The sequence below is a fragment of the Triturus cristatus genome, chromosome 7 (assembly GCF_964204655.1).
Source record: "Triturus cristatus chromosome 7, aTriCri1.1, whole genome shotgun sequence".
NCBI classification, from domain to species: Eukaryota; Metazoa; Chordata; class Amphibia; order Caudata; family Salamandridae; genus Triturus; species Triturus cristatus.
This window is the reverse complement of record NC_140590.1, coordinates 1,617,133,054-1,617,156,797: the sequence shown is the minus strand read 5'-3', so window position 1 is coordinate 1,617,156,797 and position 23,744 is coordinate 1,617,133,054.

Here is a 23,744-nt window from a genome sequence, read left to right as displayed (position 1 = left end):
CAATATTGAATGGGTGTTTCATATACCATATTATCCACAGGCCTCGGGTCTTGTGGAGAGGTTGAATGGCCTGCTGAAAGATCAGTTACGTAAATTAACAGATGACAAGTATAAGAATTGGCGAGACTTTTTGCCTCAAGCGCTATTGATTTTGAATAACCGTCCTTTTCTAAATGCTGAATCCCCACTTATGCGTTTGTTTCCTCCGAATGTTGATGCTAAGCCCAATGAAATCAGAGAGACTGTGATGTACTGGGAAATTACTCCCGGAGCTTTGGCTCCATGTAGAGCGACCCCAGGGTCGGCAGGTTTAGACTTGCATGCCATGGATGACACCGTTATAAAAAGTAAGAATCAAGTCATCATTGAAACTGGTGTTGGTGTTCATATACCAACTGGGAATTTCGGATTAATCGCCCCTAGATCGGGGCTGGCTGTAAAAGGCGTTCAGGTGCTTGGAGGAATCATTGACAGTGATTATCAGGGAGAGATTAAGGTGCTCCTGCTGAATAGCAGTGAGGTTGACTTACTGATACATCAAACTGACCGAGTGGCTCAATTGCTAATAATGCCTGTTTTCAGTGGTGAGATCACAAAAGGCACTGCCCCAACGTTGCTAACTGTACGAGGCCAGAAAGGTTTTGGCTCCACAGATAATCCTGGGGCCAGAGTTTGGGTGCAGTCGCCTAAGAATCCCCCTGAACAAGCAGAGGTCATTGCAACCGGTCAAGACAACACCATTTTAGTTATGAGACCAGGGAAAGATAGCTGGGAAGCAGTCCCGGCTGACAAATGTTACTTACGAGAATGAATAATGCCTGTATTTAATTCTCTTTCAGATCATTCTTTGGACTGTTGCTGCAGGATGTGTCGGCGTTGGACTCCTTTTGGGCTGGTACGACGAGAGAGGAGGGTTCCCATCAACCCGGGCTGAGTTGAGAACCCGAGTGTCACGTTCCTTCGCTGCGTGGGATTCGTCGTCGAACTTTTGGACTACGTTAGCCAAACGAGTGACTAAAGCCCCTCATTTCTGCTTGACACCGATGAGATCGGTGACTGACATTCTAGCGACTTGTTTAGTTGCTGTCCCTGCTTCATTGGAGACTTTGACTCATATTTCCAATATATCGAATGCTCGCCCCAATGTTCTTCTGGGCGATTTTGCTACCCATGAGTATTGCCCCTTGTGTACTGTACTGTCAGACCCGATACCCCCCATCCAGTCCCAAATAGTTACCTATAATATCACACAGGGTGATTTGTGTTTTTTCCTTACTTGTGATCCTAGTGCGATTTCTGAATGTATGCGTTTAAGATTGAAAGGTGCCACTTCATTCACCGCCCATGAACGAACTTTGTGCCTTCAAAGGACACCGAAAACATGTACTTCTGTTCAGAATAACATGACTTGCAAGAGTTTGGTAGTTACCCCCAGTCATTATCGCACGATGTTACTACCTGCCGGATGGCTTTTCTCATGTGGTAATACTTCCTGGCCATATATCCCCGCAAATATTTCTGGAGGCCCTTGTGCCATTACTAGACTGAGCTTGTTAATGTTTTCATCACATCCGAATGCCAACTCTCGTGTGATTCGAGATACAGTGAGGTTACAGGAGGATTGTGACTCATCTTTGCATTTATATTCCAAGTCTGAATACCTTAGCCTGGCTATTTCAATTGTTGGTGTTCCTGCTTTGGCAGTTTATAATAGCAAATCTATTGGAAAAATGGCCTGCTGGATGGTAAAATCCATTAATCATACTTCTACAGTCCTGTCTGACATGCTATTAGACGCCCAGGGTGAACGTAGAGCTATCTTGCAAAATCGAGCGGCCATTGATTATCTTTTGCTTAAACATGGACACGATTGTTCTGATTTTGAGGGTCTTTGTTGTTTTAACTTGTCTGATCATACAAAATCCATTCAAGCTCACATTGATAAACTACATGACTTGACAGAAGAAGTTAGAAAACACATTGACCAGGGCTGGTTTGACTGGCTCTTTAATTGGTTACCTGATTTGCATATGTTACGTCAGATATTAGGAGGTATTCTGGTTACTATCGGCATTTTGATTTCTATCTGTTGCTTTATTCAGTGTATTCCTTCACTACTTCAATTCTGCACACCTGGTACTAGACATAGATCAGTTAGTTTTGTTTCATATTATTCTTCCACAGATATTAGTTCTGTTTAATGGATGTATAATAGACTGAAGTCAAGGGTGAAATGTTCTGCTCGATTTTCCCGGCCTTCTTGTGAGGAAAGGTGATTGAATGTGACTTCAGTCTCTTACCATTCAAGTCTAAGGGTTAGAGTAGTGAATGGAGCCTATTTACTAGGCACTTCGACATGATCCTGTGCTCTTCCCCATAGATCAGGGCTTGCACACATAGCCTAGGGGATATATTCGTTAGTATTAGGGATAACCTGTCCTGTAGTGAGGGTATTTCATGGAGCCGTGCTGAATTCAGGCCGGGTAGGCCTCAAACGGGAGAGACTCCATCTTTCTTTCTGCTCCGGCAGCTTGGGATGCTTCTAGGTCAAATGTAATGTTTTAGTTATGAGGTGTTATTCGCTTGGAGAGAACCGGTTCAGGCCGGCCCTTATCGAAGGATTGTATTTTTCTTCATGCCGAAGACACTACATCAGGCCGGCCGGCTGGGAACGTGTCCTTGGTACGGGGAGGTACAAGAATTTGGTGGGCGGCAGGTTACGGGCCGGAATTTTCCATGAGGAAACGCACCTCTATATTAGTGAAAGTCTGAGGCAGTTACATGTTCAGTCCGTAGGCGGCATCTAGCCGTTAGCAGTAAAGCTACTACTTATTCCAGGGAAGACAGACGCCATCTTGGAGGCGGAGAAAAACCGAGAGACAGATACTCTCCTAGCAGAATAGCCAGAGAGGAGAGAGTAGCCGATAAGGAAGAGGTCCCAGTGACTCGGAGAAGGGTGAAGGGAACAGCGCATAGTGGTGCAGACGTGTATCCGTGACTGCGGAGGTGTGACTTCCAGGCGAGCCGAGGCACAGACGAGAAGGGAACCTAGATGACCACTGAGTGCAGGCTACACACTACTAAGGTGATGTCGACCCTTTCTTATTAGAGTGCACAACTTAATCTTTCACTTTTCTTTGCAGGTTATGTGTTATATTGTAATGTTATGTGATTGCGTATGTAATGAGTAATAAAGTACCCAGGTTGTAGTGAACCAACATGTGCTGCATGTTCTTGTATGAGAGGGTAGCCTATTCTTCTAGTCAGCTGCGGCTACATGAACAGATGTTAACTCTGATCAGGTAAGTGGTAACTGAATAAGGGAGAGAGGAGCCCCTCGAACCGGAGAACAGGCTATGCTCGAACTGGCAGTCCTTGTGTGATCTGATGAATAGTGAGACTGATTCCCTTTTTGTATGTTATGGTGATCATAGGATGAACTGTCGTATGAACTGTCGTCTGGGTAGAGAGGTCTGGATCCGTATGGGATCGCGAGGCCGCCAATTGTGCTGAGACTGCCGTCTGGGTAGAGAGGTCTGGATTCGTATGGGATCGCGAGGCCGCCACTTGTGCTGAGACTGCCGTCTGGGTAGAGAGGTCTGGATTCGTATGGGATCGCGAGGCCGCCACTTGTGCTGAGACTGCCGTCTGGGTAGAGAGGTCTGGATTCGTATGGGATCGCGAGGCCGCCACTTGTGCTGAGACTGCCGTCTGGGTAGAGAGGTCTGGATTCGTATGGGATCGCGAGGCCGCCACTTGTGCTGAGACTGCCGTCTGGGTAGAGAGGTCTGGATTCGTATGGGATTGCGAGGCCGCCACTCGTGCTGAGACTGCCGTCTGGGTAGAGAGGTCTGGATTCGTATGGGATCGCGAGGCCGCCACTTGTGCTGAGACTGCCGTCTGGGTAGAGAGGTCTGAATTCGTATGGGATCGCGAGGCCGCCACTTGTGCTGAGACTGCCGTCTGGGTAGAGAGGTCTGGATCCGTATGGGATCGCGAGGCCGCCGATTATAAGAGGTCTTGGTATGTATAGTAGGAATTCCCTGTCCTTAGGTGGTAGATATATGTGGTTACCTATTGTAAATAGGCCCTAGGGAGGGGGAGGGGGTAACGTTCTGGCTGGGTTAGTGAGGCTCTGATGAGCGGGTTCTATCTGATCCGAAAACCCAAGCAGAACAACTGTCCATCCAGTCAAAGCAGCAGATCTATGCACGACTACTGCAATATTAATTTTTGATAAATGTTTCTCAATTGGAGGCACAGTAAAACTTCATCTGTGGTCGGAGTAAGAGGGGAGTAGCTGTTGAGTGTAGGCTCACTGGGGAAATGTCGATGTTTCGACCCTGATGCAAAAGGGTAAGTAGACTCCTCTGCTGCGGGTCTTCCGCAGGACAAAGGAAAGGAAACCCGATTACGGTCGTGGTGTGATGAAATTAAATTCCAGACTGTACTCTGTCAAAATATCCTGAAATGACTTCAGGGTGGGGGGAAAATCACCGCAAGGTACCGCTGAAATGGAGCGGCATGAGACCTTCTAATCATATTCTCCCATTGGTCCCGGTGGGACGTTCAATTCTTAATTCAGAACAAGTAGGAGACGTACCGCATCCGTCGGTGTCTCTGAAGGTACAACCTTGACTTTGGTTGGCCTCTTATCTATGAGATTTTCCCTGTTGAATGTGCCTTTACATTATATATTTTTGGTTGTATGAATTGATTGCATACTACACTCTCCTACAGGTATTATTAATTTGAGTGTAATTAGGAGTGTCTGGGACCAATGTTTTCTTTACTAACCTTTGCAAAGGGACCTACACTTCACAGCAATATAAGTCGCATTTCTTTTACTAACTTGGAGGAAACCCGGGATCTGGCTTAGAAACCCGGTGTGCCTTGATGTTAAAAACGAGCTAAATACACTGGCTATACTAATTTATTCATTGCTGTGTGTCTGCTCAAATTAAAACCAACATGTTTCATTGCCTTACAAACTTCGTGGCAATTTCATCAGGGTTGGGGTCAGCGTCCTCTAGCTCGTTTTTAACATTAAGGCACACCGGGTTTCTAAGCCAGATCCCGGGTTTCCTCTAAGGGTCACTCAGAGCACAAAAATCTTTTTTGGTTCCTTATTCCTCACTACCCCATTTATTATAAGTGGGCAGGTGCTAATGATGAGAACCTGAGGACACAGGCGAGTACCAACCTGTAACCTCCCTTGGTGTTACTCCCATGAGGCACTGCCTACTTTTTCCTCACTTTTTCAACTCTGGCTTTCCGTGTTTGTTTACCCGCACCTGGGTGGGAGACTATCTAGAAGTAGACAGCGCACACTATATTTGGAATTAGTGATTTTAATCACAGGCGGGCAGAAGGGAGATTTGGATCCTCTGCTTTGACAACACAAAGTTGGGTGTTGTTTGTTTAATTATATGGTGAACTTTGACAGTTACACACGTAAACAGAGAGAACAGGTCTATTGTTGAGGCCCATTTGTTGAGTGGGGGGCGACCTGTTCTCTGTTACCCCCTTTGCTCCCATTTTTTGAATAATAGTTAGAATGGCAGCCTAGCCGTGAGAGCTTTTTTATATGAAACATGTTTAGGGATAGTGTGATACTTTCCCTTTGCTCTCTCCACAGCATCTAGGCCTCATCAATTTTTTTCTATATCTCTTTGTCCTAGTGAATTTCGATATCATTGTGACATGGCCAACTTTTGCCTGGCATTCACTGATGAACATATTGCCTCCATATTGTCAGGACCATCACTCCTTCCAGATACACCACTAGCTGGGACTGGTTCGGCCCGGGATGAATGGGAGAAGCTGTCCAGTTTAAGAAAATGCCAAATTAGAATAGCGCTCCATGGAGCGTTAATGACAGAATATCTCCCAGCAGGGGCAGCACCAGCAAGTCTCTTGGTTCGTTTGGAGCCTAAGATCTTTTTGGAGGATAAGAGGTTCCGGGTGGACTGGAGCTATATAGCAAATAAGTGCACCCGGGACTGGCTGATCCTCATTATTAATACAGCCAAGAGACTTAGTGAGGAACTATTAAGAGAGATATTAGATCTTGAAACGACCATTAAGGCTGACACTACCATCCAGGACACAAAAGAACAATTGGCTAAAATTCAAAGCGATCTGAGTGATTACCAAACATATATGGTTATTCAAAAAATTAAAGGGCTCAAAAGAAATCTAGCGAGATTTAGCCATGAATGGACTTTCCCATATGTAGAAGATCATTATTACCAACAATCTTCAGAACAAGCCCCAGTATCACAACATTCCAGGGGTGGCCGACGCCAAGGGAAAAGAACACCATATAATTGGACATTTGAGAATACCAGTAGCAAAGACGACGAACGTCCAGCACAACAACCCACTGCTAATTCACGGGTCAAATTTAATCCCCAAGATAGTTCTGATCAATATCTAGGAGGCCTTTTTCCGGCTTTCTTAGGACAGCACCCCACAGAACAGAGGGGGACCAACTACGGAGGCAGGGGAAGGGGCCGAGCTCGGCAAAATTCAACATGGCAGCCCTTCTCACCAAGGATAACTCGCAGCCGGGGCAGAACACCACTGTAGACCCCAATAAAAATATAGTGGTCAATCTATCGGACTACGTATTAACAGTAGATGAGAACAGGGTATTGAACAAGGGCCTTGGCTATGTTCCAACGCCTAAACATGACAGTTTTAAATTTAGAGGAGAGTTCAATGAAATTATGAGGAAGATCAAGCTCAGAAAGTTTTTTGATGGTAAAGAACAAGAAGATCCATCTGTTTTTTCGTCTAATTTAAAACGCCCATCACGTTTTTGTCCCCCTAACAATTTTCTAGGCCGGGAGGTACATGTTTTCGAACAAAAAGTCCTTAGGGACATCACAGACTTGGAATGTAGTATGAATAATTCTGCTCATAGTAATATGAGTAGAGCAGATTGGCTAGCCGTAAAATCCCTACAGAGTAAAATCTCCATCACCATCAAACCGGCCGATAAGGGCGGGGCGGTGGTGGTGATGAATACTGTAGAATATGAAACTGAAGTTTCAAGACTGTTGGGGGCATGACAACATTACAAACCTTTATCTAGAGATCCAACCAACGAACTACAAAACATCATAGCTAAATTGGTATCTGAAGCCAGAGAAAAGAAATGGCTCACATATAAAGAAGCTGAATTCCTGATTAACACAAAACCGAGGGTACCAGCCTTTTATATTGTGCCCAAAATACACAAGACTCAGTGCCCCCCTCCTGGACGCCCCATAGTTTCGGGGATTCAATCTCTTCTTGAACCCTTATCACAATTTTCAGATTTCTTCTTACGAGAATGTGTGATTTCCCCATCATCTTTCATACAAGACACCACGGACATTTTAAGACACCTGGATACCGTGGTGTACAATCCTAGTCACCAATTTTTGGTTACTATTGATATTGATTCATTGTACACTAGCATACCCCAGGAAGCGACGCTGGTGGCAGCAGCGCACGCCCTGGGGGAGTGTGAATGGTTTTATGACACACCCCAAACTTTTGTGTTGCAATGCGTTGAGATTGCACTCACACTCAATTTTTTTGCATACAAAGACCAGCTATACCTTCAGGTATCCGGGACTTCAATGGGGGCTACATTCGCCCCCAGTCTGGCCTGCATTTATGTAGGCCAGTTTGAGTCAAATTACATCAACCATCCTACTAATCTCTTCCAGAGGAATATCGTCCTCTGGAAGAGATATATAGATGATGTTCTATGCATATGGTCAGGCACAGAAGATGAACTTTAGAAGTTCCTCCTATGGTTGAACAACCTGGATGGTTGTCTAAAGTTCACATGGACAGTAAACAGAAACACAGCTACATACCTGGACCTAGATATTGAGGCCATGGGCAATAAATTGGTGACACGTGTTCACCAAAAACCCACCGATAAAAATTCGCTGCTCCATTATAAATCTTATCATCCTAGGGCATTGCGCAATAATTTACCGGTTGGGCAATTTCTACGTTACCGTAGAAACTGTACGTCCACTGAGAGTTACATTGAACAAACAGAGGCACTGTCCATCAAATTGGAGGATAGGGCCTATCCAAAGAAGATCATAAAACAAGCTTGGAAGAGAGCCCTTAACACACCAAGAACTGCCCTTCTTGAAAGGAATGTAAAAACTTGTAATGACTGTATCCCAGTGGTCACGACTTTTGGGCCGTGTTCCACGAAGATCAGACAGATTATCCGAAGACATTGGCATTTGCACAGCACTACATCTATGAAAATGCCTCAACCGAGGTTCGCTTTTAAACGATCTACTAACCTCCGGGACCGTTTGGTCCACACTCGCCCGACAGAGGAGTTCAAAGAGTCGGGTATACCTCAAGGACATTATCCCTGTGGTGGGTGCACAGTCTGTGACCTTAGAGTAACCACCAAAAATGTGATCTTAACAAATGGGAACATCTGGCATTTAAATAGGTTCAGTAATTGTAATACGACTAATGTCATTTACAGGATTACATGTCCCTGTGACTTACATTATATTGGGCTCACGACACGTAAAATCAAGGTGAGAATCCAGGAACACATGAGCACTTTAAAATCAGGCAAACTCACTACTAAATTGGTGCAACATTTTGTTACCTATAAACACCAACCCAGAGATATATGATGGGTGGTATTAGAAAAGGTACTAGGTGATAAGTGTAATGTGGAAAATAAACTTATCACAAAGGAAGCCCGCTAGATTTATCATGAGAGGGCAGACCAACACGGTATGAATGACCTTATTGAGTGGAATAAAGTGGTACCATTCTAGACAAATATTGATCTTTAGCCATCTAAGAATGAGACAAAGAAAGCTCTCTTCTCCCCTTCCCCCCTTTTTCTGTAACGTTTGGACATCAACTAATTGAGCTCTTGAAGCATCTAGCAGCACTTAACGTAAAATATAGTAAATATAATGCGAATAATATCAATTATTGTTCCATAGTGTGTACTTTCATACAAAAAATGCATGCATGTCCATATCAATTCATTTTATGGGACAGCTGCTATTTTTGTTAGGTCTATATGTCACCGTATTACTCTAAAGTATCCATGTAACAATCTTGAACACTTTCTTAAATGTGAATGCAAGGCGACTCTAGACATTCTAAGATGGCCGCTGTGGTAACGTAGCAGTACGGGGTTTGCACATTAGATGTACTGCCGGAAGTAGGGCGTGGCCTTCGAGCCGGATACACCAGCCAGGTCTGTGATAAAGAAGCTTTTTGGGCGGCTGCGTTTGAGGGAGCGAGCGCTGCCCGAATATCCCAACTACATCGGTAAGAAAGGGTTCTCAGCAACATGGGTTTGTGTATTGAAGTCTCATTGTTACGTATGAGACACGGTATGTAGCAAAGGAGCGCTGGAAGCGGGACAACTGCGTTTGAGTAACTTTGATGTTCGTGCACTCTGCAGCAGCCGATTACAACAGCGTAAACCTTTTCCAAGTATGAATGGGGGAAGGCGCGTCTGATAATGGCGCATTTACAGCAAACTTAGAGGGGGTCACATTTAGTTTTCAGGGCAACCAGTCTTTGAAAATAGGTAACATTATAGACGAGCGATGCGCCAAACATGTTTGGAAATATGCAATGAATCGTCTAACGTGGGGGACATAATGAGACATACATTTAGATATCATATTAAGTTAGATTTGCAGTAACATCCACAGAGGGTTGTTGGGGGGTTCAACCTCAACTTGTTGTAATTTCACCTTGTTGTAATTTATTCTGATTCTCCTGTTTTAGACTGACTTATTGCAGCGATACAAACGGGAACGGTGAATGCATCACAGTCAAAAATTGAGGTTGCAGGTATGCTGACGTGGGGCAACTGAATGGTAATTAGATCACACATGATATGCGAAGTTTCCCAGAGAGATTATTTTATTTGGTGTGGCTTGTGGAGAGAGCTGATGTTATGTGATGTGTTGTCTCTTTTAGATATGACAAATGGAGATATGAGGTGCAGCGAGGACGCTGACCCCAACCCTGATGAAATTGCCACGAAGTTTGTAAGGCAATGAAACATGTTGGTTTTAATTTGAGCAGACACACAGCAATGAATAAATTAGTATATCCAGTGTATCTAGCTCGTTTTTAACCCCTTCGCTGCCAGGCCTTTTCCCCCTCCTGTGCCAAGCCTTTTTTTGGCTATTTGGGGTAGTGCGCGCTTAGGCCCCTGTAACTTTTTGACCACATAAGGTATCCACGCCAAATTTGCGTCCTTTTCTTCCAACATCATGGGGATTCTAAAGGTACCCAGGGTTTGTGGATTCTCCGAGAGGGGTCACAGAAATGAGCCAAAATACAGCAAAATGTTGTTTTTTTCGGAAAAATTGGAAAACCGGGCTGCAAATGAAAGCATCTGGGTTTTTTCCTGCAAATGTTATCAAAAAAGGGTTTGTGGGGTTGAAATCACCATTTTCCCAGCTTTTCGGGGATACCAGATTTTTGTCAGAAACCCATCATTTTTTACACAGTTTTGGCATTTTTCTGGGACATAGCCTATTTTTGCTATTTTTTGCGCTTTTGACCTCCTTCCAGTTAATGGCAGAAATGGGTACAAAAGCAATAATGGATCCTGGAAAGCTATACATTTTCGAAAAGAAGACAAAATTCTAAATTCAGCAAGGGGTCATTTGTGTAGATCCATCAAGGTTTTTTTATAGAAACAAACAGCTAAATATAGGATAAATTGAAAATTAGTTGAAAAAAACAGCCTTTTGTGTCAACGTTTTCACCTGTAACTTCTTCTAATTATGACAGCTCTTTGAAAGCAATATATCGTTGCATCCGCTGGACATTACTGGTTGTGGGGATATATAGGACATGTAGGTTCACCAAGAACCCGACGAACCCAGAGCCAAAAACTGAGTAGTAACTTGCAATGTTTTTTTATTATGTACCGGGTATATAGTAATTATTCCGTAAAAAAGTGTACATGGAAAAATTGGTATGAAAGACACCTATGTATTTCTGAAATGGGAACAAAATGTAGAGTTTAGAAACAGTAGATATTTGCACATTTCTGAAATTGGGAATACTCATATTAGCATGAGAATTATCAGTCATTTTTTAGAATGACTTCTTTTTTACACAATATCTTTCATTTGGAAGGCAGAAATGCATCAAAAGTCAATAGATAATAACAGTTCCTTTACAAATCTGAATTACCCAAGTCTCCTGATAAAAATGGTACCTCACTTGTGTGGGTAGGCATAGTGCCCACAACAGGAACCGGCGCAAAACGCAACGTGGTCACAACTCAATATCGCAGTGAAATTTCCCCCTTTTTCGCAAAGTGCCTAGCTCTAGTTTTTGAACCCTAGCTCTGCGGGCACCTTGGGAAACCTAGCAAATCTATACATTTTTGAAAACTAGACACCCAGGGGAATCCAGGATGGGGTGACTTGACTGCCTCCCACCAGGGTCTGTTACCCAGAATCCCTTGCAAACCTAAAAAATTGTCAAAAAAAACACATTTTCCCCACATTTCTGTTGTGGAAAGTTCCGGAATCTGCGTGGATCCACAAATTTCCACCCACCCCGCGTTCCCCAACGTCTTATGAGAAAAACGGTACCTCACTTGTGTGGGTCGGCCTAGTGCCCGCGACAGGAAACGGTGCAAAATGAAACGTGGTCACACCTCAATTTCGCAGTGCAAAATTACCCTTTTTTGGCAAAATGACTAGCTGTAGTTTTTGAACCCTAGCTCTGCGGGCACCTTGGGAAACCTAGCAAACCTATACATTTTTGAAAACTAGACACCCAGGGGAATCCAGGATGGGGTGACTTGACTGCCTCCCACCAGGGTCTGTTACCCAGAATCCCTTGCAAACCTAAAAAATTGTCCAAAAAAACACATTTTCCCCAAATTTCTGTCGTGGAAAGTTCCAGAATCTGCGTGGATCCACAAATTTCCACCCACCCCGCGTTCCCCAAAGTCTTACGAGAAAAGCGGTACCTCACTTGTGTGGGTCGGCCTAGCGCCCGCGACAGGAAACGACGCAAAACGCAACGTGGTCACACCTCAATTTTGCAGTGAAAAATGACCCTTTTTTGGCAAAATGACTAGCTGTAGTTTTTGAACCCTAGCTCTGCTGGCACCTTGGGAAACCTAGCAAACCTATATATTTTTGAAAACTAGACACCCAGGGGAATCCAGGATGGGGTGACTTGACTGCCTCCCACCAGGGTCTGTTACCCAGAATCCCTTGCAAACATAAAAAATTGTCAAAAAAAACACATTTCCCCACATTTCTGTCGTGGAAAGTTCCGGAATCTGCGTAGATCCACAAATTTCCACCCACCCCGCGTTCCCCAAAGTCTTACGAGAAAAACGGTCCCTCACTTGTGTGGTTCGGCCTAGTGCCCGCGACAGAAACGGCGCAAAACGCAATGTGGTCACACCTCAATTTCGCAGTGAAAAATGACCCTTTTTTGGCAAAATGACTAGCTGTAGTTTTTGAACCCTAGCTCTGCGGGCACCTTGGGAAACCTAGCACACCTATACATTTTTGAAAACTAGACACCCAGGGGAATCCAGGATGGGGTGACTTGACTGCCGCCCACCAGGGTCTGTTACCCAGAATCCCTTGCAAACCTAAAAAATTGTCAACAAAAACACATTTTCCCCACATTTCTGTCGTGGAAAGCTCCGGAATCTGCGTGGATCCACAAATTTCCACCCACCCCGCATTCCCCAAAGTCTTACGAGAAAAATGGTACCTCACTTGTGTGTGTTGGCCTAGTGCCCGCGACAGGAAACTGCGCAAAACGTAGTGAGGTAACATCAAAATTGCCTATCTCAAAACCACCTGGTTTTGCAAGGGGGGTCACTTGGGTTTTTGGCCCGGTGCACGCGGCCATCTAGGGAAACCTACCAAACCCATACATTTCTGAAAGCTAGACACCCAGAGGCTTCCAGGGAGGTATGGCTTGCGTGGATCCCCCAATGTTTCCTTACCCAGAATCCCCTGCAAACCTCAATTTTAGCTGAAAAAATCACTTTTTTCACACATTTTTGTGTGGGAAAGTTGTGGCATCACCGGGCTCACTCAAATTTCCCACCTCCCAGCGTTCCCCCGGGTCTCCCGGTAAAAATGGTGCCTCACTTGTGTGGGAGGCCCAAGTACCCGCGACAGGCAAGGTCCCAAAACGTAGTGAGGCGACATCAAAATTGGTCATCTCAAAACCACCTAGTTTTGCAAGGGGGGTCACTTGGGTTTTTGGCCCGGTGCTCGGCGGCCATCTAGGGAAACCTACCAAACCCATGCATTTCTGAAAACTAGACACCCGGCGGCTTCCAGGGAGGTATGGCTTGCGTGGATCCCCCAACGTTTCCTTACCCAGAATCCCCTGCAAACCTCAATTTTAGCTGAAAAAATCACTTTTTTCACACATTTTGGTGTGGGAAAGTTGTGGCATCACCGGGCTCACACAAACTTACCACCACCCAGCGTTCCCTCAGGTCTCCCGGTGAAAATGGTGCCTCACTTGTGTGGGAGGCCCAAGTACCCGCGGCAGGCAAGGGCCCAAAACGTAGTGAGGCGACATCAAAATGGCCTATCACTAAACCACCTGGTTTTGCAAGGGGGGTCACTTGGGTTTTTGGCCCGGTGCTCGGCGGCCATCTAGGGAAACCTAACAAACCCATGCATTTCTGAAAACTAGACACCTGGGGGCTTCCAGGGAGGTATGGCTTGCATGGATCCCCCAACGTTTCCTTACCCAGAATCCCCTGCAAACCTCAATTTTAGCTGAAAAAATCACTTTTTTCACACATTTTGGTGTGGGAAAGTTGTGGCATCACCGGGCTCACACAAATTTACCACCACCCAGCGTTCCCCCAGGTCTCCCAGTGAAAATGGTGCCTCACTTGTGTGGGAGGCCCAAGTACCCGCGGCAGGCAAGGGCCCAAAACGTAGTGAGGCGACATCAAAATGGCCTATCGCAAAACCACCTTGGGGTCACTTGGGTTTTTGGCCCGGTGCTCGGCGGCCATCTAGGAAAACCTACCAAACTCACGCATTTCTGAAAACTAGACACCCGGCGGCTTCAAGGGAGGTATAGCTTGCGTGGATCCCCCAACGTTTCCTTACCCAGAATCCCCTACAAACCTCAATTTTAGCTGAAAAAAATCACTTTTTTCACACATTTTTGTGTGGGAAAGTTGTGGCATCACCGGGCTCACTCAAATTTCCCACCTCCCAGCGTTCCTCTGGGTCTCCCGGTAAAAATGGTGCCTCACTTGTGTGGGAGGCCCAAGTACCCGCGACAGGCAAGGGCCCAAAACGTAGTGAGGCGACATCAAAATTGCCCATCTCAAAACCGCCTGGTTTTGCAAGGGGGGGTCACTTGGGTTTTTGGCCCGGTGCTCGGCGGCCATCTAAGGAAACCTACCAAACCCATACATTTCTGAAAACTAGACACCCGGGGGCTTCCAGGGAGGTATGGCTTGCGTGGATCCCCCAATGTTTTCTTACCCAGAATCCCCTGCAAACCTCAATTTTAGCTGAAAAAATCACTTTTTTCACACATTTTTGTGTGGGAAAGTTGTGGCATCACCGGGCTCACTCAAATTTCCCACCTCCCAGCGTTCCCCTGGATCTCCCGTTAAAAATGGTGCCTCACTTGTGTGGGAGGCCCAAGTACCCACGGCAGGCAAGGGCCCAAAACGTAGTGAGGCGATATCAAAATGGCCTATCGCTAAACCACCTGATTTTGCAAGGGGGGTCACTTGGGTTTTTGGCCCGGTGCTCAGCGGCCATCTATGGAAACCTACCAAACCCATGCATTTCTGAAAACTAGACACCCGGCGGCTTCCAGGGAGGTATGGCTTGCGTGGATCCCCCAACGTTTCCTTACCCAGAATCCCCTGCAAACCTCAATTTTAGCTGAAAAATCACTTTTTCACACATTTTGGTGTGGGAAAGTTGTGGCATCACCGGGCTCACACAAATTTACCACCACCCAGCGTTCCCCTAGGTCTCCCGGTAAAAATGGTGCCTCACTTGTGTGGGAGGCCCAAGTACCCGCGGCAGGCAAGGGCCCAAACATTTTTTTGATAGGCAATGTGGATTTCGCCTCACAACGTTTTGGGCCCTTGCCTGCCGCGGGTACTTGGGCCTCCCACACAAGTGAGGCACCATTTTTACCGGGAGACATGGGGGAACGCTGGGTGGTGGTAAATTTGTGTGAGCCCGGTGATGCCACAACTTTCCCACACCAAAATGTGTGAAAAAAGTGTTTTTTTCTGCTAAAAGTGAGGTTTGCAGGGGATTCTGGGTAAGGAAACGTTGGGGGATCCACACAAGCCATACCTCCCTGGAAGCCGCCGGGTGTCTAGTTTTCAGAAATGCATGGGTTTGGTAGGTTTCCCTAGATGGCCGCCGAGCACCGGGCCAAAAACCCAAGTGACCCCCCCTTGCAAAACCAGGTGGTTTAGCCATAGGCCATTTTGATGTCGCCTCACTACGTTTTGGGCCCTTGCCTGCCGCGGGTACTTGGGCGTCCCACACAAGTGAGGCACCATTTTTACCGGGAGACCCAGGGGAATGCTGGGAGGTGGGACATTTGAGTGAGCCCAGTGATGCCACAACTTTCCCACACAAAAATGTGTGAAAAAAGTGATTTTTTCAGCTAAAATTGAGGTTTGCAGGGGATTCTGGGTAAGGAAACGTTGGGGGATCCACGCAAGCCATACCTCCCTGGAAGCCCCCGGGTGTCTAGTTTTCAGAAATGTATGAGTATGGTAGGTTTCCCTAGATGGCCGCCGAGCACGGGCCAAAAAGACAGTTAACCCCCTTGCAAAACCAGATCGTTTTGACATTGTTTGTTTCTACAGCGTGAGAATTTCGGCACAATATTGCAAGGAAAATGTGACAGACATTTTGAGGTTTGCAGGACATTGTGGATAAAATAACTTTTTGGAATTCACAAGAGAGACATCACCATGAACCCCTGTGGGTTTACGACAATATCTACAGTTGGTGGGTTATTCTTAGCGCCAGTCCAGGCACACCGCCAGCCAATCGCCAGTCCAGGCACATCGGCAGCCAAGTACCAGTCCACGCACACCGCCAGCCAAGCACCAGTCCACGCACACCGCCAGCCAAGCACCTTTCCACGCACACCGCCAACCAAGTGCCAGTCCACACACACCGCCAACACATTTAGGATTTTTTTAGACAAAAATAAAAACACAAACAAATCGCAAATAGATACAAATCTACAAACACAAAATCAGAAACTAAACACATTGCACTAACGCCAACCTTGAAACAGAATGAAATTTTGCAAAGAATACAGACCAGGCAGTTCACTTTACCACTCATGAATGCTCCCAAAAAATAAAGGTAACTTGTCAAACAAGTCAACAACAACAAACACTTTGTAAAATAAGTAATAAACAAAAAGCACCTTTATCAAAACTCATATATACTACAAAACAATACCACTCACTTGCCAGAGGCAGCTAAACTACTCACCACCACCTACTCTGTACAGACACAGTATGGATCAACAATATCCCACTAAAAAAGAAAGAGAAAAGCAATTACACATAAGACTATGCAAAACACATCGCAAAAAATGTCATGCTCAAACCACTAACTAAATATGCCGCCATTATGACATCACTTACAAAAAAATTCATTCAGACATTACAATATTACTCATTTGGAGTAAATACAACAAAAAAAAAATTCTTACCAAAACAATGCAACTACACAAAACTGCAGAACAACCACTGTCGAAAAGCTTTAGACTAGAATAAAAAGGAGAAAAAAACTTTATTGTCACATATGCATATAATGCTCTAGACCATCACGTACTGCGCAAAATTTATTACTAGAACCTCCCACTTTCAAGAAGGAAAGATCGATGGTCCAATCCTTTACAAGCAATGCGGCGAGAATCTGGAACTGAGCCTCAGCTCCGGACCACCCCCTCCCTCTTCCCAGTCCTTCAAAACTGACCTCAAAGTTCTCCTCCTGCAAAGACACTTCCAAACTTAATTCACACCCTCTCTATTGTCTTTAGGAAGTCTTTACATTATAGGAAATTCTGTTCTCCATGCCCGTAGAAGTGCCTTCCCAGTGTGTTCCTGTGTTTTGCGTGTCTGCCATTTATTGCACTTTTATACCTCTACTTGTACTTTGTACTCTTTTGTAACTTGCACACGTAACTTTTCCTCTTGAAACGTATTGTTTGCTACCTCTTGTATTTTGTTTGCTTTTGATACATGCACAATTACCACCATTGCCTCAAGTAAAATAACGTTTGCTCTTGTTTTCAGAGTGTCTGCCATTTATTGCAGTATTTTACCTCATGTGACATCCATCAGAGAGCTGCGTGAATAATTACCTGGTAATCCCCTCAGTACAATGCAAACACCCACCCGAAATAGGTATCCAGTGAGGTCACACCGTTCGCATCGCCCTAACCTGCTCAAGGTTCATGTGACCTCAGTGACAGTCACAGCGACTGGATCACTGTTGCTCTAGGGTGTGCTGCTTCGTAGGCCTGCCCGCAACACTGGAGATGAACTTCAGTATGGATTGTGGTGGACAGGCCTTCAAGGATAACCCACAATTGACACCACTACAGTACACCTGCTTGTGCTAAGACATCAAGCCTTCTAAGGTCTAGTGGGGCCTTCTACGGTCTAGCATGGGAATGTGCTCCCTCAGTACAGTGGTGTGGTGGACTGGTCATGAATGCTGAACCCGGTTCCCCAGTTCCAAATTCGACAGCTCCGGCCATAGTGCCACATCCCCACTGAACGCCATACTTGCCCACCGAGAGAAACTCGCACTGCCTTCAGCTATAACCTAATTGTGCCCGCTATAAACACTTGGATGTGGCTCAATTCAAATTATGCACTTGATAAGAGTAATACGCTGCCTTAAAAAAAAATAAAAAGCAACCACTCATAGGGAATGCAAAGCATGTGAAATGTAAGCAGAAACAACATGGTTACCTAAACAATCTCTCACTAACTATTCAGAAATCAGCGAGTGGTTTCACCTGAAAAGTTATGGACATGACTAGAGGGCCCTGAAGGGAACCGTTTCACTGTCCATTGCTTACATCCTTACAAAACATAAGCCGTATGGTAGACCACATCCATAAACACAGAGCCATGGTGCACATTGTGTTTTCCAATTTACCCATCAACCAGGTATTGCAGTACCTCCAGGAATGGTACACTCTCCCACCCTGGAAACAACAATGCTGTTCAAAGGAAGACGAGAAAACGAAAGTAGCACTTCACTGGCAAACTCTGTGATGCTGGTGTATTTGGATGTAAAAAAAAACAATCTGGCCACTTTGCAACCCCTCTGTCTTACTTTATTTCGCCCCCCCTGGGAACAACAATGCTGTTCAAAGAAAGAAGAGAAAACGAAAGTAGCGCTTCACTGGCAAACTCTGTGATGCTGGTGTATTTGGATGTAAATAAAATCAATCTGGCCACTTTGCAACCCCTCTGTCTTACTTTATTTCGCCCCCCTGGGAACAACAATGCTGTTCAAAGAAAGAAGAAGAAACGAAAGTAGCGCTTCACTGGCAAACTCTGTGATGCTGGTGTATTTGGATGTAAATAAAATCAATCTGGCCACTTTGCAACCCCTCTGTCTAACTTTATTTCGCCCCCCCTGGGAACAACAATGCTGTTCAAAGAAAGAAGAGAAAACGAAAGTAGCGCTTCACTGGCAAACTCTGTGATGCTGGTGTATTTGGATGTAAATAAAATCAATCTGGCCACTTTGCAACCCCTCTGTCTTACTTTTTTTCGCCCCCCTGGGAACAACAATGCTGCTCAAAGAAAGAAGAGAAAACGAAAGTAGCGCTTCACTGGCAAACTCTGTGATGCTGGTGTATTTGGATGTAAATAAAATCAATCTGGCCACTTTGCAACCCCTCTGGATTTTGCTCCCCCTGGGAATAACAATGGTGTTCAAAGAAAGAAGTGAAAACGAAAGTAGCGCTTCACTGGCAAACTCTGTGATGCTGGTGTATTTGGATGTAAATAAAATCAATCTGGCCACTTTGCAACCCCTCTGTCTTACTTTTTTTCGCCCCCCCTGGGAACAACAATGCTGCTCAAAGAAAGAAGAGAAAACGAAAGTAGCGCTTCACTGGCAAACTCTGTGATGCTGGTGTATTTGGATGTAAATAAAATCAATCTGCAATTCCCTTACCAAGCGGAGCCTACAATAAAACTTTTCTCCTCCCCCCAACATTGTGCCCCCACCCTACCTAACCCACCGATCACGAAATACCCCCCTCCCCAGCCCCAAAACTCCCCTTTCCTCTCCGACGCGCAGGAAGCAAATGGCTTCCTGCGCCTCGGAGGACAAAGTGGAAACCTCCTTGACGTCAGCGCGGCTCGCGCGCTGACGTCATTGATGACACAGGGGTGGGGGGCGGGGGGAGGCAGGGGAAGGTCTTCCCCTGCCTTCCCAGTAAAAAAAAAAAAATCGAACACTCACGGGGGGAGCGCCAGTGCTTCCCCCGTGGGTGGGTGCCATGACGAGCTGGACTCGTCATGGCCACAGCGCGACTGTGCTCCATGACGAGTCCAGCTCGTCATGGGCACAGAACGGGTTAACATTAAGGCATACCGGGTTTCTAAGCCAGATCCCGGGTTTCCTCTAAGGGTCACTCAGAACACAAAAATCTTTTTTGGTTCCTTATTCCTCACTACCCCATTTATTTTAAGTGGGCAGATGCTAATGATGAGAACCTGAGGACACAGGCGAGTACCAGCCTGTAACCTCCCTTGGTGTTACTCCCGTGAGGCACTGCCTACTTTTTCCTCACTTTTTCAACTCTGGCTTTCCGTGTTTGTTTACCCGCACCTGGGTGGGAGACTATCTAGAAGTAGACAGCGCACACTATATTTGGAATTAGTGATTTTAATCACAGGAGGGCAGAAGGGAGATTTGGATCCTCTGCTTTGACAACACAAAGTTGGGTGTTGTTTGTTTAATTATATGGTGAACTTTGACAGTTACACACATAAACAGAGAGAACAGGTCTATTGTTGAGGCCCATTTGTTGAGTGGGGGGCGACCTGTTCTCTGTTACCCCCTTTGCTCCCATTTTTTGAATAAATGCTAAATAATACCAAACTGCTCACTTCATGTTCTAACGCCTCGCAAACATCTTTTTTTTAAAGTTGACCATTTCGCCATTGCCCTTTGCTATGTTGCAATATTGAGGTTAAAAAAACAAAATCTCTGACGTTGAGTCACAACGAAACCGTGCACATGCGTCAGGTGCACATGCGTCTTGACGCATGTGCACACATTGCAGTCGTCTTGGAGTAGTCAAGATGGCCACAAGTTTGTTCACACATGTATGCGAACGTGTGCACGTGTGTTGCAACACATGCACAGGCTTATGTTGTTAAGTAGAGGAGTCATTTGGTGTTTTTTTTTTACTTTTCCATTCCAGCAAGGCTAATGAGCATTTCAGAATGCTAAATAAAATCAAAGAAGTGTGTATTTTGAAGTGTCAATGCAATGGTAAAGTCAACAGGTTGACATTTGAATTACGCTGAAGTAATAAAAGAAATTTTGCGTTACTCTTTTCTTGTGAAATTATCAAAAAATACGCAAATACACCTGTTAGCTTAATGATAAGTGATTGGGCACAAAACTCCTACCGCAGGAGCACAGGAACAACGAACTTAGAGAGCAGGTGCGCCTGATAGCTCTGCTGTTCGTGTTTTGTTGCATTTAGCTCTATTTTCTTAGTGCAAAATGAATCTTCGGGTCTATTTTAGAGGACAGGTTGCATTCTGCTGTAAGAAAATAACACTAAATGGTGAGCTATGTTCCTCACATAATTCTGCTTAATTGCGTATAAATTTGCTGTCATTTCACGCGATTACGCCATAGCAAATTACGCAAGCCGCGCACTGGCGTACCGAAAATTGAGGGGGGCTCCCTGATGGGAACGTGAAGGGGCTCCTTCCGGCTCAATCAAGAGCTCTCCGGCAAGAGTGCTGTGCTGAGGGGGCCGCCTGGAGCGTGCCCCCCCCCCCCACCGCGGTGGCTGCGGGGGCCTGTGTTACGCCCCTGAAGCTACGTCCATCCACCTCTGACACAGGCCTTACAAGGGCGAGACGAATTGTCTTCGACATGGCTTGTTATGAAAATGTACTTGGTTTGGAACTTCAAGTTCTTTATTTCTTAATTATACTGTTGTTTAATTGCACTGTTACACAAAACATCTCACACTCTCTGAAGATGACCTTTTTCAATAAGTTTATCCATCCCATTCCAGCATTGAGGATTCTGCTTTGCCGGGAAAGCTGCGCAGTTCGTGTGGCCACGGGTCGCGGGTTATCTTCAACCTCTTTGCCTCTTTGGCCCGGACTGCGGGTCACTGACCAACCGCCCAATCGATTTCTGACAATAATATACTAAAATCATAGCATTATCTCCCAGATATTCTCATCGACAACCTGACGCTGCAGCTGGGAGATGACAAATATGTCCGAGCAATGTGAGCAGAAAGAGAAAAGCGATTCCTTTCAGCAGGGCGGCGCTGCTCGGGTCAGAGAGAACTTGTCTCTTTAGAGAGAAATATTCCACAGAACTATGAAGGCTGCATTAGAAGACAAATGTCAGTTTCACTTTCAAGGAGAGACTAGATTGGTCTGTCTTGGGGGCGGGGCTCCCTCATTTAAAGTAGAACTGCCATACAAAAGCAGGACGAAGAGGAAATTCAATTTAAACTGAACATCTGGACCCCTGTAAGCCCCCGTCAGCAGGAGCATACTTACAAATAGGGCCTAAAAAAGCCCGAGAAAGTACCCCGAAAGATAGGGGCACAAACTCCAAGGATGTAAACTTCTTGTATACTATGTCTTCTTTCTCTCCCTTGTTCTCTATCCTTTTTTAACTGTATCCTCGACAAATACAGCCAGTTTGGCTGCCACCCTGTAACGACAAAGCGTTGATGTCTATATGTGTAAAATCAATAACATTTGTTGAAATTTAAAAAAAAACTGAACATCGGGCTGGAACCTCATTCCTTGTAAATATCCATTTGTCTGTATGTTATAAGAAATACCAACGGGATTTTTTTTGTCGTGGGTATTGCAGTAACTATGGAAAGTTTTTCTGGTGTGCCTAGTTTTGCACTTCTCCTGTTGTGAAATTCCTGGCAGCGTTAGCAAAACCAAAGCTCAATGACACTGTGCGGATCATTGATCGTTCTTTTTGTAGGGGTCTGCTATTTAGCACTATGATGCTTTATCCGGCTTTAAAACCGCTATATGCATCCTGTGGTGTTGGGCCTCAGGCCCACATGGTGAGAAGAAGATGGACACAGACACTGGCATATATAGTATAGGAACTGGCCACGAGCACGTGCACTCGGGCTCTTTTATTGACGGGGCCACGTCACTCGTGACACCCGTGATGGATGGGTGTGGGGTGCAGTGTGTCCAGCCCTCGAGGGAGTGGCTGGGATTACAGCTTCCTGTTGAGACACTAGAACGTGTCTCGCAGGACACTACATTCCTCCCCAACTTTATTGAAGGACAAAACAAAGAGTCAAGTCCAACCTGCGGGGAAAACACAGTTGATGAAATACCACAGGGTCCATCAGCTTCTCGAGTCAGGCGGCAGGACGACATCAGACGTTGGCTGGTGGCCTTGGCTTGCAGCAGAACCTTCTCCGCGGGCACTCGTAGTTTAACCTGAGGGACTCAGGGCACGACCGCTGGCTTGGAGACGTCCGCTGCCTACCGTCCGTTCGCTGACAATGACGGGTCTTGCATGGCTTCCTCTTGGCTGACGTCGGTGATGGTCTGTGGTGAGATCTACTAGTTCTTTTGGTGGGCTGCGTCATGATCATGGACGGGGTCTAATGTGAGAGTTCACGGAGGTGTTGCTGGACCGACTGTCCCTGTGGAAAGCTTGGCTGCGATTGGTACCCTGTCGGTGGGGCAATGTCTCTTCTCGCTCTCCCGCCTGGGGAGGCCCGTCGTCGGGGTTGCTGCAGGACTGTAGGAAGGCTGCGCTGGAGCCGCTGCTTGTGTGCCGTCTGGGGCAGCTGCAGGGCCGCCGAGGAGCCGTTGCTTGGTCGCACGCACAACCCTCAGGGGTGGATGAGTCTTGGCCAAGACTTGCACTCGCTGCCGCGGTTCCGGTGTAGGCCAGGTTCACAGGAGGTTTTGGGTTCCATTTAGTCGGCTTGTGTGGCAACGGTTAAGGACTCCAGTCCATCGGTACTCAGGGAGTGGTGCTTGACGCATGTGCCGATGGCTGGCGTGGGTGACGGTTGCCAGCCATGTGGTGATTCAGAATGACAGTTGTTGGTGATTTGCTGGGAGAGTTTGGATGTTAGGATGGACCTGGGCAGCCACGTGCTTCCGCCTTGCTGATGTTGAGTGTCCATGGCGGCTTAACACGTAGAGTGTGTTGATCCTCTCTTGCCTGGCTTGGGGGCCACTGCCGACTCCATCTTGAGGCGGTGTGAGGACGGACACTCAGGGCAGATCTTCACCCATGGCATCTGCGGACAGGAGCAGGGATGCCCCTTGACTTGGACAGCCGACGCTTGGGGAGTGGCCGTTCACCTGAAGACGTGTTGTGGAGAGACGCGGTTTGCGACTGCTGCGGCTTACGTTCGGTTCTCCTGTGAGGCTGTGTCCAGGGACGGTGGTCCGC